Genomic DNA, 17374 nt, shown 5'->3' on the forward strand with positions numbered 1-17374 from the left:
TCAGGCAATGGGTGGGGAGGCAGGAAGCGCTGTGCATTCCTCTGGTTCTGCACGGGGGTTGTTTCCACTGCAGATGATGCTTCTCTCGCTAAACCCAATCTGACCCCATTTGTTCTTGGCTCTCTCAGCCCCTGTGAAGCCAGCTGGATTCTTCTTGTAAGCCACAAAGCTGATTGAACTTTAGCTTCCTCTCTTCTGAGCTTGTAGCCTACTGGGATCCCACAAGTCAATGTATAAATAAGAACAAGCCAATAAACGATCCCTATCAGAGGGCAGAAAGCACTTCCCTCACTGGGGCCATCGCCAAAGTCAGAGCGCCCCACCCACCCTCAACTCTCTTTCACTCGCTGCTAGAGAGGTAAAGTGTGCCATACCTTGGAGGCAGAAGCCTGGCTCTGGGCGCAGACAGCTCTGGACTGAAATTGCCCATATTGGCTGAATGGCCTTAGGCAAGTCACTAATCCTCTCTGAGCCCTACCTTCCTCCTCTGTGAAATGGGAATGCTAATTCCACCGGATAGGATTCTACAAGGCAGTCCAGAACCCCAGTGCCTTAACAGCATCCCCAAATACACAAACATCTAAAAGTTGAACATTTTTTCCTAACTCAATGCCCGGCAGACGCCAACCTAACTCAAACCTAATTATCAACAAAGCATGACCTGAACTGGCATGAGAGTCTTCATAGCTTTTCTTTGTCCCAGTTATGTGATGCTTTAGATAAGCCGTGCTGCAGAAAGGTTAATATGTTTGATTTTGGAGCTGCTCCAGACCCTGCTTGAGGTTCAATGTAGTACACAGTACATACATCATGTTACCCACAGGCCGTAGGAGTTCAGATGACCAGTTACGGTCTATACTGTTCCTCTGGACCCTGAAGACAGGGGTTTTGGGAAAGCCACCAGAGTTATTGTCTTGTTCCAATCTGGATCTTTCCTGGGTCCCTGGTTCCTGCAGCCTTGAGCCGGGTCCCTGGAATGCAAGCTGGCATGGGGTAAGGGAGAGGATCCAAAGACCAGCCCATCAGCCTGTAAGAATTTTCTGTCTTTCCACCTGAACAGAGCAGGCAGAGGCCATGTGCTGTCGTTGTATGATTGGAATTCAGGTACAGACATGCCCCAATATTCCAAGCACGTCACCCAACTCCCCACCTCACTGCACTTCCCACCCGCTCTCTACCCCATTACCACCCCACAGCTCCACCTGTGCAACCTACGCCTGAAAGGCCTTCCTAGGGGAACAAGTGTCCAAGCCTCAAGGAACACGAAGGGATGGAGGGGGCCAAAGTTTGCAGAGAGTTGGGCTGAAAGAAGGAAGAAAAAGATGATGAAGATGGGCCGCTCTGGGGGGAGAAACAAGACCGTCCAGCACGCGGTGGAACAGGCTTGGTGTGTTTCTCCTGATGCTGTTTCGTGGCCCCCAGGCTTTTACAATTGGAAACTAGCCCTGGCCAATAACTGTGAACAATACTGGGCAGTTGCTCCTCTCAGATCTCTAGGCTCCAGCTGTGCATTTCAGGGATTTACTGGTGGTTATGAAGGACTTGACCCATTCTGAGGCACTGTCATCCCGGTATGCCTCTAGGTTCTGACCCCAGATCTGCTGTCGTAAGAAAACCTGTCTCATCCTGCCACCTCAAGCCAACAGACCCTCCTGAGAGACGTGAAGCTGCTGGACACAAACCTGCAGACTCCACCTCGTGAAGCAGCCAGTCTCCCTGAAGTTCTGGGAAAGGCCCCGCTGTCCATCAGATGGAGAACTGAGGTGTGCAGAGTTAAGTGGGACGGCGGCCATCAAGTTCACTTCCCTCATTTGACAGATGCGGAATCAGGAGGCCCAGAGACGGACTGAGTTGCCCAAGACCATGCAGCCAGTTGAAGACAAAGGTGGCCTTGGAGTCCAGAGTTTGCTTTCCACAGTATTCACTGTGATAAGGACAGGGACATCTTGAAGGTCCCAGTCATGTTCCCGTTGACCTTTATAGTCAGAAAAAGCCATGCTGAGTGGTTAACACCTTCCGCCCTTTGGGCTTGAACATCAGAAGAGATCCTAATCTCCAGGAGTTTGTACGCTCTGATTCTGTGTCCCAAATTTATCCAAAGTTTAAGACAAAATCCTCATGAAGGCCTCCCTAAGGAAAGCCACCATCACCAGTGACCAGAGATGTGCTAAGAGAACCACCGTCGTGTCCCCATCACCTGCCTGCCCCACACCCAGGTAGAGCCGTCAGACAGACACTGTGGAGGTCTCTACCTTACAGAAACTGCTCAGGTGGCAGAGATCTTTAATTGACACTTCCTGGGTCCTTTATCACTTTGCCTCTCTCCCTGTGGCTACTTTGAATAGGTCTGTGGTGTCTGTCGTCAGTCACAGCTGTGAGTTTTTCTCCGGCACTGTTCTGGAGGGCTGTACTGTCCCACTGACCCGTCACTACCCAGCAATCTCTTGGAGAGGAGAATTTCACGCACCTGGCCTTGGTCTTCCAGGTCAGAACCAGCTTCTTCTGTGTCTCCCTCTGCCCCAGGCAAGCTTGAAGTGAGGCCATGCTCCTCACTCCCCCAAATTTAACAGCCCGAGTTAAACCTGCTTTCCTAGGCTAGGAAGGCTCTTGTTTCAGAACATGAAAACGGGGACAATCAGAAAATTCTCTCCTTGGCATCTGCTTTCAGAAAAAGGGTCCTAGAAGAAATCTCAAAATGAGCATCTAGCTCAATGTCTAGGATGATTTCAAACCGATTTTCCCTTTCACGCATTCTCCCCTACAGGTCTGCACGCATGTGCACATCCAACCACATGACTCAGGCTGGCAGCTGGGGCTGCCTGGGGATTCCCACAGATTTGTTGCTATTCCGGGCCTGACTCCTCAGAAGGTGGAAGACTCAGACATGCTCATGGCTCCAGAAGCCTGTAGATTTAGGAAAGTTCCAGGGATACTCTTGTGAGTTCGGGAAGAGCCACCATTTCAAAAACTCATAGCAAGATGTTTAAATGCCCTTAACTCATTCGGGGTATTTCCGAATGACTAACACTGGAGATCAAACGTGAAATAAACCTCTTGCTGCTCCCAAAATCCAAGCCACAAATTCCCACTCTCCTCCAAGGATAGAAAATGACTTCCATCATTTCCAAAAGATAACTACAGGAATAAGAATTGGCAAAGCCTGATCTTGGAGCCCCTCAGAAAAGGGAGACTCTGATTCTTGGATAAAGAGGAAGAGGAAGTAAGAGTACATTCCTTTGCCAGAGCGTGGCCTTGTCTGGGAGGTAAGACCCTCCCACAACTTTTAAAAATGAGAAAACCAAGACTCATTATGAGTTTATCATGACCCAAGGAGCCACAGGGAAAGAACAGTGGTGACAAGGCCCGAGTCTGGGTTTTCAGGAATCCACCCAAAAGAGCTGTTATCAGGGAGATTCTCATCTGTTTGGAGAAGGTCCTGCCTGGAGGCAAGATTTTTGGATTTCGTGCACGAGTTAAATTTCAAAAAACGAAATTTAAGGAACCACTATGAGGTTGCCAACTTTTTTATTTTGCCAAATAAGGACATTTTAAAAACCCAACTACCATCTACTCTCACCACCAGCTCATGAGAAGAATAAAAAAGCCATAACCCCAGAATAAATATTGAAGAACATCTTCTGTCCCTGAAAAAAAAACCTTTGAACTGAATACAATTTTGCTTTCTGGGGAGGAAAAAAATCAGTATGTTTTTTCTATTTCTCTCATTTCACCTCAGACTGGTGAAAACTCTTGTCACTGACCCAAAACTGATCATCATTGGGCCAGATGACCTCTTTATGCCCCTTTTAGCCGAAGCCTGGAAATTAAGAGGAAGACCCTAAGGTTTAGAGATCGTACTTTCCCAGGAGACCTGAGCTGGGCAAATGTGGGAGAGAGATAGGGGAATCAACAAACATGCTATGGGAACACGCTCTCAGCTACAAAGACCTGAACAGACGTTGGTTGCTATGTTCCTAAACCCAGTGTTCAGGGAGCATAGAGCTCCATGTGGAACGTCCCACGTTTTGGGGAGCCTCTGACTATTCAGTCCCCTCGCCTGTCGAGATGAGCTGGGGAGAAGAGGGAAGAAGGCAATCTGCCCCACGGAGTCAAGAATTACCCGAGAGATAAAGGCAGCCTCTGGTGAGTGAGTGGTTGAGGGGCATATATGGTAGGAGTGATATTCCGTCTTCCTTATGGGACTGCAGTTAGACTGTGAGACCCTTGAAGACAGAACCAGGTTGTTTTTTTGTTTTTTTTAAAGAGAGAGAGTGTGGGGGCATCTGGGTGGCTCAGTGGGTTAAAGCTTCTGCCTTCGGCTCAGGTCATGGTCTCAAAGAGTCCTGGGATCGAGCCCCACATCAGGCTCTCTGCTCAGCATGGAACCTGCCTCCCCCCCGCACCCCGCTGCCTGCCTCTCTGCCTACTTGTGATCTCTGTCTGTCAAATAAATAAATAAAATCTTTTAAAAAGAGAGAGAGAGAGAGAGAGAGTGTGTGTGTGTGTTCTTGCACAAGTGCAGGGGGCAGTGAGAGAGAGAATCTTCAAACAATCTTTAGGCGAGTGCAGAGCCTGATGCAGGGCTCATTCTCACCACCCATGAGATGGAGAACTGAGCCAAAGATCAAAGTTGGGCGCTTAACCAGCTGGGCCACCCAGGTGCCCCCAGAACCAGATCTTGTCCACATCTGGACCTCAGTATCTAACACCATGCCCAGAAGAGGAAAGCGATTGGTAAACATCTTCTGAACTCAGAGCCAGAAAGGGAGAGTGTCTGCGAAAGCATGCTCCGCGCCGGGGAGCTCTGCACAGCTGAATAAAAGGAAGGGTTATTGCTATCTGTTGGCCAATATTACACATCACACCATCTGTCAAATATTCAAAGACACTGGAATTCTCTTTGGAAGTGCATGGTGATGTAAATAAAAATAATTTTTAAATGCCCATAGTTTCAAAAATAATCATACTGTACAACCCATTCATTATATTGCCTAATAAACAGCTGGGTGATTGCATCCCAGATTCAACTGCACCAGGCCATTTCTTTGCTGAGAATGTGTCTTTACCGTCCTTTGTCCTGCCCACATCACTTCTGCTCCGTCTGTCTCGTTCAGAAGTCAGTAGACAAACCCTCGTTCTCTCACCTGCCGGAGGTCATATCTGTATTGAGGGCTGAGGTTCCTCGGATGCCTGCAGCTCTGGAAGGTACCAGAGCTTAGGACTCCCCAGGCCCCTCTCTTTATTCCTTCCCACCTACTCCATGTTCTGCCTCCAGCTCACTCTGCCACACTCCACTTCCAATGCTTATCTCATCACCCTAAATCTGCTTTTCAAAAGCTACCTCCGGGCTCTCGCCAGGCGCATGGGTCTGGCCCTCCCGCCATCCCTGCCGGATCCTCCCTTGAAGCGTGTGCTGCCCATGGACATGACTGTACAAAAAGGTCTCAGCAGCCAGGGCAGGCTGCCCACTCCCCAGGCCCCCGTGGGAGGTAGGCTCTGCTTTCTGCTCCTGGCCACTGAGATACACCATGCAAATCCTGGGGAGGCAGACCCATGCAGCCAGCCTTACCCGCCACCCACCATCCCCTCCTCACCCAAATGTCCACTTCCGGGAGGAATGCCAAGCCCTCCCACCCACCCACCCGCCTTGCCTCAGGCATTAGCTTGCATCCTGCCCAATTCTGAGACCCTGAAAAGAAAAGACTCCTGGCCCTTGTCTCTGACAGCTTTGAGCTCTTTCGCCTGATTCAGGCTAATTCCTCCCCCTGGTGACACCTTCCCGCCACACAAACAGCTACAGCGCTTACAGTTAGCTTCCAAGCGCCTGCAAAAATCAAGGCGGGCTCTGGGGGCATTAGCCCTCTAGATGCCGATCTCCCGGACAGACCCATGTCCCTAAGCATCCTCTGGGACCCCCTCCCTCCGAGTGAGGAAACAGTCACATTCTGGAAGTCAGGTTTTTCCTAACGTTTTGATGGGAGACTCCCAAGGAAGATGGACATTCATAAGACATTCTTATTTGTTGGTAGAGAAAAGAATTAAATGAAAGAAGAAGGAAAAGAAAATTTGCTTTCCAAATATAACAGAAGTGCCCTCCAATACACACGCCCACACACACATTCTTTCTTTCTCTCTCCCCCTTCCCTCCTGTCTCCCTCCTGCCTTCTCTCTGTCTCACTCATTGCAAACCACTCTTCTTTGCCCAACATGTGCATCCTGCCCCCCCCCAGCAGTCCTCTGCACTGGAAGCCTGGGCAGCCCCGGTTCCTCCTAGCCTAGGGCCCCCGGACCCCAGATTTTACCTTCCATGCTAGAAGTCAGGAACCAACTGGAAGACGCAGACAGCTGATTGGGAAGGAAGGAAACAACACTCCAGATTGGAGAAAATTGCCCAGGGTGACCGATACAGCTCCCATGAGAAGGAAGGAGTCACGGAGAATCCAGAATTTCCCTAGCCTTCCAGGACGGCTCTGGTGTCAGCTCTCTCCCGGCTCCAGCATGGACTGAAAACCAGGGGAAAGTCTCCTGATAAAGCGGGGGTCTGAAATCTGAAACTGCAGGTTGGCTGAGTCCTATATAAACACACTCACACCCCCGGTTCCTGGGGTCTGATGGCTCACCCGCCCTCCCTCCCCACCCTGCCGGCAACTTGGTAACCTCAGACAGCCCTCTAGCTGCGGCTCCTCTAGAAACCCCAAGCGGAGCCAAGCAGAGCCTGGCAGACACAGGAAGGGCCCTGTCAGGCGCTGTCCACCTCTCTCCCCGCCCCAAGTGGCCCTCAGGGCCGAGACAGAGGGGCGATGGGCAAGTTCTCAGTTTAGGAGCAGAGATCTCTAGACTCCTCCACATCAAGGAACACTTTCCTAACATCAGATTCCGGATAACCAATCCGGCACATACTGATGGCTCAACTCACCTCTCTACTCCTCTTCTGACTTTCCGCATCTGGTTCTTACCAAAGCCAGCCCTTTACCTTACAATTCACCCACAAGAGGATTAAGCCATGTGAAAGTGAGAAGGGAAAGCATGAGGACAACGGCCCCATTTTGCAGATGAAGGAGCTGAGGCCCGGAAGAAGAAATGGCTTGCCAAAGCTGGGGAGTGACTCCCGCCTGATTTGGCTTCTTGGGCGACTTAAAAGTCAGATAAAAAAAAAAAAAAATTAGACGGAATCCCATTTTAATACAAATAGATATTCACTTGAAGCACTGATTGAGAGAAAAATCATTTACCATCGCTGGGTCTCAATTTCCTGGGTTGTGAAATGAGACAAAATACACCACCCAAGAGAGTAACAATATAAACAAGGTGTCAGGTATAAGGGGGTGGACTGGGGGGAGGCCCCAAGAAAGATCCACTGCCCTCCCACTCCGCTCACTGCCGCACACCACCTGTCACCAGCTTCCCTCTCCCTCGAGAAGGTAACCCTAAGTTGCCTGTAGTATTTACTGTTCCTTCAGGTGCTGGTTTACTGCTTCTCGTGGTCTTTATGTTCATCTGACTGTTAACATCCAGAGCTGACAGTACCATGCTCAGAACGCAACGCTTCGCTTCTGTAAAGGGAAATCTTTGAGCTAGAGGCTGATGTCACAGATTTGCACGGACGTCACAGATTTGCACGGAAGACCTCCCCGCAGTTGCTTCTCCCATCTCCACCTCCACGCTCCAAGCCTCAGGCCTCTGGAGCCCAACCATATACTGAGCATTTTCCTTGGGAGTAATGAGTCTTTGCCTTAAACTCAGCATGTCTAAAATCAAATTAAGATTCCCTATGCCCTACTCAGGGCATAGAATAATCATATTACAGGATTGATGTGGAACAGCCACCAAGATACAGTAAATGAAGAAGATAGCAAAGGGCAGAGTGATTAACTTAATATGCTACCATGCGGGTTAAGAAATAATCTGTAACCATCTGTATCTTTCTACAGAGCTGGGGTCAGCAAACCTTTTATGTAAAGGGTTAGAAAGTAAATATTTTCAGGGCCAGTAAATATTTCATGGGCCATAGAGTTTCCATTGCAAATCCTTAATTCTGCCTTTGTCGTACAAAAGCGGCCATGGACAATCCGTAGACAAGTCAGCATAAACAAATGAACATGAATCAATTAGTATAAACAAATGAGTATCAATGAATTAGCGTAAACAAATAAGCACAAATGATTGAGTGTGGCCATAAACAGGACTCCACTTGTGGATACTACAACTTGAACTTCATATGAGTTTAATGAATCAAAAATCTTATTTTTTTTCCAGTCATTTCAAATATAAACCCCACTTTGGGCTCTTGGGTCATAACAAATGAGGTGGTGGGAGGGACTTGGTCCGTGGATCTTAGCTTAGACCGGCTAAGAGCATCTCGGGAAGTGGATAACAGTGGTCAGCTCTGAGGAGGGAGCTGGGAGCAGATCCACGACGGAGCAGGAGGGAAACCTTTCATCAGAAACTATTCGGTACCATTTGACTATTGCAACCTACACAGGTCAAACACGGTCAATTATTAATGGACTCACCATCCAAGTTCTCTTACTTCTATCAATGTCAGCATGAACCTTCCAGCCAAACAGGCTCGTAACCTCCACGTGAAATTTCTCTCTCCCACCCAAGTCCACCACCTGATAGTAATCGGTGCCCAAAATCCACTAAGCCCAGTTTATCCCAGTGCCTCAGCCCACAAACAGCTTTCTATTCCTCTCCCAAGCATGCCTACTATTGCCCTCTAGCACTCCACTGTCCTGTCCTACAGCCTTCTACCCTCAACTGACTTTCAGCTTGGGTCAAACTTGTTTCCAGAAGAGAGACTGAAGCCTTTGCAGGACTAGGACTATTCATTCCTTGCCTTCCCTTCCCACTCTCACACCAGTGCCTTGCATCTAACAGGAATGCCATAAATAGTTGCTTGACGGTTCACCCCCCATCCTACTAGAGATGGTGTGGAACAAAGGGGAAAGATCCACCCAGAATAGAAGCTGGTTCTCAGACACGTTGCAGGGCAAGAGGGCACCCAGGCGCAAAGCCTTTGATCATAGTGAAGAACAGTTAAGGACCAGGAAAGCTGTTAGAGTCAATCTCGTCCAAATAAAAGGGGCTCTGCTTTGGAGAAGGAAGTCAAGAAGCCCCATGGTGGAGGGGCTTTTCCCCTAATCCCAATCACTCATGCTTTCACCTAATACAGGAGGAAAACCTGGATCCTCAGCTGGGGAATTCGGGTGATCTAAGAATCAGAGGCTCCCATGTTTAGGGGGGACCTCAGTACTAAGCAATCTGCCCTTCCATCCAAAGCAGGAAAAGCTCTCTCCAGCACCTAGGAAAGACGAACCTGCCACTTGAACTTGCACAGGGATGAGACGCTCACTGCTTCTGAGGGCCGCCTTTTCCACTGCTGCAGAATGTGGTCAAGCACACTTTCTGCCTCCGCGCATTGTTTCCAGGTCTGGAACTAAACAGATAAAGACTTTCTGAGGGGGTAACCGAAAACTAATGATAACGGCCAAATATAATAGAGTTTTCAAATACTTCTTTCTTCCAAGATGTCCAAAGGGTTCTTAAAGACACAAAATCACTGACTCTTTGAAATTGAAAAATACCTTTGCTCAAAAAATGTTTATTGAGTGAAACTGAATATAGTTCCTTTTCCTGCATTTCAACATAAAAGCATTGAGGTTATGCAACAAAAGGACTGGTTTTATTTCCTTCTGGGGGAAACATCACAGTCGCCCATGACAATGAGGGCCCTAATGTCCCATTTTGCGCTCCTGGAAAGGAGCAGTAGAGCGGTCAGCTAGCTTGCCCAAAGTCACACAGCTAGTAGGTTCTAAAGGCAGACTTCAAATCTAGCCCTGCCCAGCTTCAAAAGTCACAGTCTTTCCCCTAAGGCCCAAAGTTCCCATGACATTTGGTCATCTTTGCCAACCCCACGCTGCTTCTGAAATGGGCAGAAATGAGTATTTCCATCAAAAGCACAGGGGAGATCGCCTCATACAACAGTCCTGCAGCCCCTTCCAGTTCCATCCTCAAGAGGCATTAAGACCTTCCTGGGATGGCAGGAATGAGGCCAAAGTCAGCCCAAAGTCGGGATGCCCCCCCCAGGTCCCCCAGGAGCAGAGTGCCATCCCCCCGGCTCCCCCACAGTGCACAGCCCTGTGCTTCCCATCAGCCAGGCCTCACCGGGACCCGGTTCCACACCTCCCAACAGGGCTGTGACATTCGGGAGCCCATGAAGCATGGCATTGTTTGGGCGGCACAAACACAACATTGACCTGGGTCCTGGCACCTTCCCCACGCAGCCTGCTTTTGGCAAATATTTGTCTGGCTCACCCAGTACAATCTAGGACCCCCAGCCCAAAAGCCCCAGCTCTGGGAGGATGGGCTGCGGAGTGCTGGGGCCAGGCACTGAGGAACCACAAATACTTGCATCCAGCCACTCCTCCAAGACCTTGGCAGAGAATCACCTGCGTGCTTTGCGTCTCCCACACCCTCTGAGCAGCTCCAAAATGTTCGCAGCCAGGCTGTCAGCCCATTATCGAAGCTCTGCTTCAAACCCCTGAGGGGCTCCTGATTGTCTGGCTGGAGTTCCCAGGGCTCAGTGATGCCCTTCTGCACCCTACCTGGTCCTCTTTCCAACCTACCCTGCAGGGGCCTGGAAACACACCTGGTCGCTCTCCACCTCCCAGCGCCTACCTCCGGAGATGCACACAAGCCTGGGCTCATCTGGCCTCGGTGACTGCCCAGACACAGGAGATGACCCTCCCCGTTTCTCAAGAGGCCAAAACCACAGCCAAGCGTTGAAAGCTCACACAGGATGTGCATGCTGGAGACAGAAACGGGCTCCAAGCCCGCTGCTTCTTTTCTCCGTCCCGGCAGAGAAGACACTCACTCTTCTTGATTAGTCTTTAGTCTGGACTGGCCCAAGGAAACCCCATGATGCACTGCCTCTCCTGCCCCCATTCTCAGGTAGCTGTCCTTGAGGCTGTCACTCTCAGGCTACCCACCCTTTTATCTACCATCTCCCTGGGCGACGTGGTCATTAGCAGAGAGCACTATGTAGGTGTCTAATTAAGCAATCAGCAGCAAATACAGAAACCTGTTGGAGCCACCCCACAGAGCATCCACCCAGGGATCCTCTTACAGTCAACTCCCTCCCCCGAGCTTCCTGGAAAGGTCCCTATTGTTTGCCTGGAACACAGAAAAGTGTCTGATTCTGCCCTCCTACTTATCTGCTGGCACCGACTCAGCATACCCCCGGGGGTGGAGGGGACCGTTCACATAGAGCACGGTGCCAACGGTGCCCCCAGAATCGTGGGACACAGTAGCCCCAGGTAGTTGGGAAAGTGAAGGTCCCCAGATGGGAGGGGACAGGGAGTTCTGAGAGGATGTCTGCCTACCTGGCTCTTTAAGGTGTCGCAGAGCTATGTGCTGCTGTGCTGGCATTTTGGGGTCAGGGCACAGGAAGCAAGGAGCCCTTGAGCAGGTTGGTAGGAAGGTGGCAGGGGTGGAGGTGGGCAGCGTGGATGGCTCTGCACTCCTCCCCCCAACCCCGTGTCTCTGAGTCCTCTCTCTTTTCTGCACTGTCTGCTCACCTGTTCCTGTTTCACCCTTTAAATGGAATGTTCCACTTGCCCTGGGAGCCCGGGGGGGAGAGAGCTTCTGTGTGCAAGAAGAGCTTTCTTCTTTAGAGACTGGAATCTCCGGGATTCCCTCTGAGACTGCTGCGGATGGCAGGTGCAGGAAACAGGACGAGGGCAACAGCAGAGGAAGATCCTGGGAGGGCAAGGTAGACTCGAACTCGTGCCCGCTCCCCCAAGCTGGGGTACAGTCAAAGCAGGGGACTGGAGGGGAACAGACACCTGCTGCCTGCCTTGATCCTGGCAGATCCCCCTCTCAGGGGTCAGACGGGCAAGTTGGAGCCAGAAACAGTGGGACCCCCCAATCTCTTCTCCTGTGCCCTCCCTGAATCATATCTTGTCTCTCTTCTCCGAGGCCCTTGTCACCCAGCCCAGAGACCTTTATCAGCCCCATCTTGTTTACCCTCACAACAGAGACAGGAGGCTGAACACGTAGTACTGTTGCCCACAAGCTTTTCAAAGGGACGGTGTGTGTGCCAGTGCCAGGGGGCATGGGGGAGGGGGGACAGCACCTCAGGACAGATCCAGGGCTTCTAGTCCCCTGAGGGCTCTAATTCCCCCGGACCCACACCCCTGTATCAATGCAGGGCTCAGTGGCTCCTGTGTCCAGGGCTTGGCCAGCTTGGCCCAAAACCCAGGTGCATACCCCTATTCCACCAAGATAGGTGGTTTCTCTCTGAACGAAATGGGAAAATAGCTTTTCTTTCCTGTTCAGCTGTTTTCCAACTCCGATGAGACAACTTGGGCTTTGATTACAGCAGGAAAGATTCAGGTTAGCCACCAAGAAGCACTTGGAACAAGCAGTAAGAGAAACTTTAGGACTCTGCCTTGTGCTTTAGAAATGCAGCCCTCTGCAGAGTAAGGCTTCATGCCCATCTCCATCATACTGTGTTCCTGCTCAGAAACTCCCACTCCCAGGGGCTGTCCCCTCCCCTCCTGGCCTAACTCCTTGGCACCCAACGGCCCCTAGAGCGAATGCCCTTTCATCTTTTACACGGCACATTCCACTGCCCTGTAGGTCAATTTTCTTTTCTTTTCTTTTTTTTTTTTTTAAAGATTTTATTTACTTATTTGACACAGACAAGTAGGCAGAGAGGCAGGCAGAGAGAGAGGGAGAAGCAGGCTCCCTGCTGAGCAGAGAGCCCGATGCGGGGCTCGATCCCAGGACAGTGAGATCATGACCTGAGCCGAAGGCAGAGGCTTAACCCACTGAGCCACCCAGGCGCCCCTGTAGATCAATTTTCTAATCAGGCCACAGCTTCTCGATATTTCCCTCAAAGGCTTTAGGCACCTCCGTATGCAGCGGGGCCACCGCCTCTCTCTCACCAGGAGGTCCTACCCCTGTCCAGCCACCACAGCAAGCCAACCTTTAAGGTTATGCTCAGCCAAACTGATCATCTGACAAGCCAAGGAACTCCCCTACAAAACCCAGTCCCCCATTTCATCCTAGACGCCCATGGAATGTAAACCTCCCGGGAAAGGCAGGTGGACACAGTCGTAAGGCTGAACTCAAAGGCCACCCCTTCCAGAAAGCTCCGTTAAACGCCCCAGGAATAGGAAGAGAATAGACACCCATCTATCACCATGGACACTATTGGACCTGCTCTCTATGTAGGGCCTCCTTCATCCCTCATGGCAAACTGAGGCTGGAAGAGTACTGGGGCCCAGGCTGCGGAGTCCCGCCATGCACGCAGGGGCTCCTGCTCGGTTCATATGTTCTCACTGATCAATAGATAAAATGATCTGAAGGCTCACTCCCAGCGGGAAGAAGGCAGGATCCCTTGGGAGCAGCTATGGCTCTGAAACACATTTTCCTAATTTTTGAGACTATTAAAAGCACCACCAGCGCTGATGTGCGGAGGAGAGGCCCTGGCCGGGAGAGAGCCTGGCTTTCCTGCCGCAGGATGTGAGAGTGGGTGTTAGAGCCTCCCTGGCCCACAAGACACCCCGGTAAGGCTTGGGGAGACAACTGCCCGAAGGACAGCTGTGGGTTGCTCAGAATAGGGACCCAGGAGAAATGATCTTGATGGGCCGGCCCAGGGGTACCCGACCTCCCCAGAGGTCCCTTGTCCCCAGTGCCAGTACCGAACATGTGCAAGCAAGCCTCCCTCAGTATACCTCCGAGCGGCCAGGGCCTCCTGAACTGACCTTTCCCCTCCTCTGCTTCCCAGGGGCAACACTAGCGGACCCATTCTGAGAAACGGGGGTCCCTTCCAAAAGGTCACAAATTTCCCCCTGGTTTCCACCTTTTCCAGCCTCCTGTGTTTGGGTTAACCTGTATCTGGTTGGCTGGAATTTAAATCCATCTCCCCTGGGGAAGTCAATACAGATGTCAGATTTGCTCCAATAAAAAGACCAGGGGGCAGGACAGGCGTAAACCAGAGCGCATTCCTCACCCCTCTGGCTGCTGCATCTGGATAGGACAGGACCGGGGGCGGGGGGGCGAGAAGGGGGTAGGAATGACTCTACCAACCACCCCCCACTCCTGGAACCGGAGCTGAAGAAGGAGGAACCAAATAATGGAGCCAGTAGGTGAAGAGCCTCTCTGCGCTCACCTCCTTAAGCATCTCCGAGGTTGGCAGGGCCGGTGTGATCTGCAGCTGGAATGACCAGAACTGTGGAGGCCAGAGGACCTGTGCTCTAGTCCGCTCTTGGCCGAATCCCTGCTTATCCGTGTCTCTCTTCCTTTACTCATGGGATGGAACGGAACCTCAGTTTACCTAATTCAGCCCTTGTGAGGGTAAAATCACTCAGTACATATAAAAAATATCTCAAAAGTCACACGTAAAGGCGAAACACAGCGGATGTCGATAGAACACCAAATGGCTTCTTAAGAGCTTCCCAGGTGTTTCAGGAGCTCAGCCATGAGCCCCACACTCTGGGCTCCATGCAGGGGCTCCAGCTCAGAATGCTTTTCCCCGGTTTGAGTGGGAGCAAAATCCCCACAGCCAGGGCCCCAGGAGCGAACACCTGACCCCAGCAGCAGCCATCTCCCGGGGTCTGAGCACACCATCTTCAGAATCCCCATCTGGGAACCACGAGGAGCTGCCCCACCGTCCCAGCTAGAGCCGCATCTGTTTCTGGAAAGAGGCCACCCCAAGTCAGTCAGGAGTGTCCTCCTCATTACCCTCCTTGCTTTTGGAGTACATTCCAAAAGATAGTGACTTTCACCCTGGAATTTTTTTTCTTTTCTTTTTTTTTTTTTTTTTGAGAGTGAGAGAGAGCAAGCAAGTACACACATAAGGTGGGGGAGGGACAGAGGGAGCGAGAGACTCTCAAGCAGACTCCGCACTTAGTACAGAGCCCAGACGCTGCCAGGGCTCGATCTCACGACCCCTGGGATCAGGGCCTGAGCTGAAAACCAAGAGTCAGACGTTCAACCAACTGAGCCCCCCAGGTGCCCCCCTCATCGTAACTTTTGAATTACAATTTAGTAATCAAGACTGGCATTTTAAAATTTTAGTGGAGCAGAATAGAAAATACCAGAACACACGGCACTCTGTAAAAATATCAAAAGCCACACACACACACACACACACACACACACACAGTGTTAGACTCTTGACTCAGGCACTACATCTTTCCACGCTTCAGATTCTTCATCTTTAAAATGTGTACAGTAGCAGTGCCCACCTCATAAGGCTACTGTGTGCATTATGTTAGTTAACATACGTAAAACACTTGGAAAAGCACTTGGCACAAGTGCTGTATAGAAAAGTGTAATTTCATATACTTATACACACGTATAAAGGGGATTGTGCGTGTATGCACGTATGTGTTTCCTTGTTTACACAGTAAACATCTTTCTGTAGTGTGGAGAAAAAAAAAAAAAACCCAAAAGCCACTGCTCTGGGAGGAGCTAAGAAGTGTCCTAGGACAATACTCGCTTAGAGGCAAATTCCTGAGTCTCAAGAGCCTTCACAGGTGTTTGCACACCTTGATTTAGGGAGAGAGGCAAAGGCGGCACGAGGGTACTAAGAGCATGGGGCTAAGTGCTTCCCACCATTTCATCCACAAACAGCCCTATGTAGAGTAGAATGATTCCCATTTACAAGACGGGGAACAGAAGCACAGAGAGGTTAGGTTGCCACACAGCTAGGAAGCCTAGAGCCAGGATTTGAACTGCCCCTCCCAAATCTGGATTTCTAACCATTATACTACCCTGTCTGCCTCACTTTGAGGCCACCTTCTTGCCAAGGAGAGAAAAGCCAGGCCTAGGAAGGTTCTGAGATGATGCTGCTGCTACGAGAGGGGTGGCTTTCGCCTCAAAAGCAAGCTGTTTAATTTTCCAGGGACTTGAATCGAGGCTATAGCACTTCCCACTCCTACCATAGAGTCCAGAGAGTTCTACCATGAGAGTTGAAAGTATTATGGGGTCCACAAGGCTCATAACCATATGATGGGCTACGTACTTGAGTAATCTCAACAGTGGTGAACTTGCCTGGAGATAGTAGGCTCTTCCGTACCTTTTATACTAGAAGCCCCAGGGTCTTTCTGATCACATCTCATTTTACGTTCTCCACACCGCCCTGGGACATCAGGAGGGGCACCACTGTCCTGTTCCAGCCCCCAGAAGCCCAGCCTTGCTAGTGCTCATCATGTGAGTGCATACCCCATGAAGACTGGGAAGGTTTCCGGAGCTGGGGAGCTGGGAAGTTAGGTCCCCTCTGTCTCAAAGGGCCTAGTGGCCCTGGTTGTCCCAGTGGGCTGCTGTTTTGCTGGGATGGATGCAAATGCGCTCCCCTCCCCTGCCTCCCCTGCACTAGGCACTCCGTTTACCTCCGGAACCACCTCTGGGTTTCATCAAACCCAGCTGCTCCTTCCGATGGGGAGAAGGAAGAGAAAGAAGACAACACGGGCTGTGATTGGGGACTGAGCCCCTTTCCTGTGGGGCTGCCCCCTGGCCTTCACCTGGCTCTGGACAACCCAGAGCTTGAGCATGAGAAAGAGCAGGTTCCTCTACCCCATCAGCTCTCCAGATCATTCCCTTTGAAATCCCAGCGTCCCTGTCTCCTGTCTTCAAGGAGAGCTGGCGAACACCCCCTCATCCCAGGCGACATCCGGGACTTCAGTTTGGATCTTTTTGCTCTGTGGAGAACTTCAAACCCTGATGATGAAACACAACCAGCAAACATGGAGAAACTGAGGCCTGGAGAGGCTGGGGAGCTTGCTCCTGGCCACAGACTTTGTGAATTCAAGTGAAGGCAGGTCCCAGGGAGGCGGGGCTCCTTCCAGAGCCAAGGAAACTTCCACTCCCCCATATATCCTCCCTCCCCCACCCTGAGAGCAGTGGCCCCTCCCTCCCCAGGGCCTTCCCTCAACTCCCCCACAGGTATTTCCGAGCCCAACCTCCACACAGCTGAGTGGCTGAGACGCCTGTCTCCCCCAGAGAGTTCTTTGGGGGCCATGACCATGTCTTATTCATCTTTGCGTTCCTGGTATCTGGCATACGGTGATTCCTCAATAAATGTTTGGGGAAGACTGGGCGGGAGCGAGGGTGGGCAAGTGGGATAGATAGAGAGGGAGAGGCAGAGGAGAAGAAATGGAAGGGGAGGGAGGGAGGCTGGGGAGCAGAGGAAGGAGCAGGAAGGCGGGCAGGGGTGCAGGAGGAGGGTGAGCAAGTACCCGGAGATCATGGGCACATCAAGCTGGTGTAACTAGACCACGGCACATGGGCCTCTGCTGGTCTAACTGGGGTGCTGGAAACGCACTGCCCCTGATCCTGCCCAGGACCCAGGTAAGGAGCACCT

The 17374-nt window shown here is 51.1% G+C and overlaps 1 protein-coding gene and 1 long non-coding RNA gene across 2 annotated transcripts in view; both read right to left on the minus strand.

Annotated features, from left to right (window-relative positions):
* PLEKHA6 (pleckstrin homology domain containing A6) overlaps nt 1–17374 on the minus strand; it is a 120003-nt gene that overhangs the window by 46599 nt on the left and 56030 nt on the right. The window lies entirely within an intron of this gene.
* Nucleotides 8208–11908, minus strand: LOC309849480. Its single transcript, XR_014303717.1, has 3 exons — nt 11385–11908; nt 9320–9439; nt 8208–8474 (listed from the first exon to the last, which is right to left on the minus strand). It is a non-coding gene; the product is annotated as an uncharacterized lncRNA (long non-coding RNA).

Source organism: Mustela nivalis, assembly GCF_964662115.1.
Source record: "Mustela nivalis genome assembly, chromosome: 16".
NCBI classification, from domain to species: domain Eukaryota; kingdom Metazoa; phylum Chordata; class Mammalia; order Carnivora; family Mustelidae; genus Mustela; species Mustela nivalis.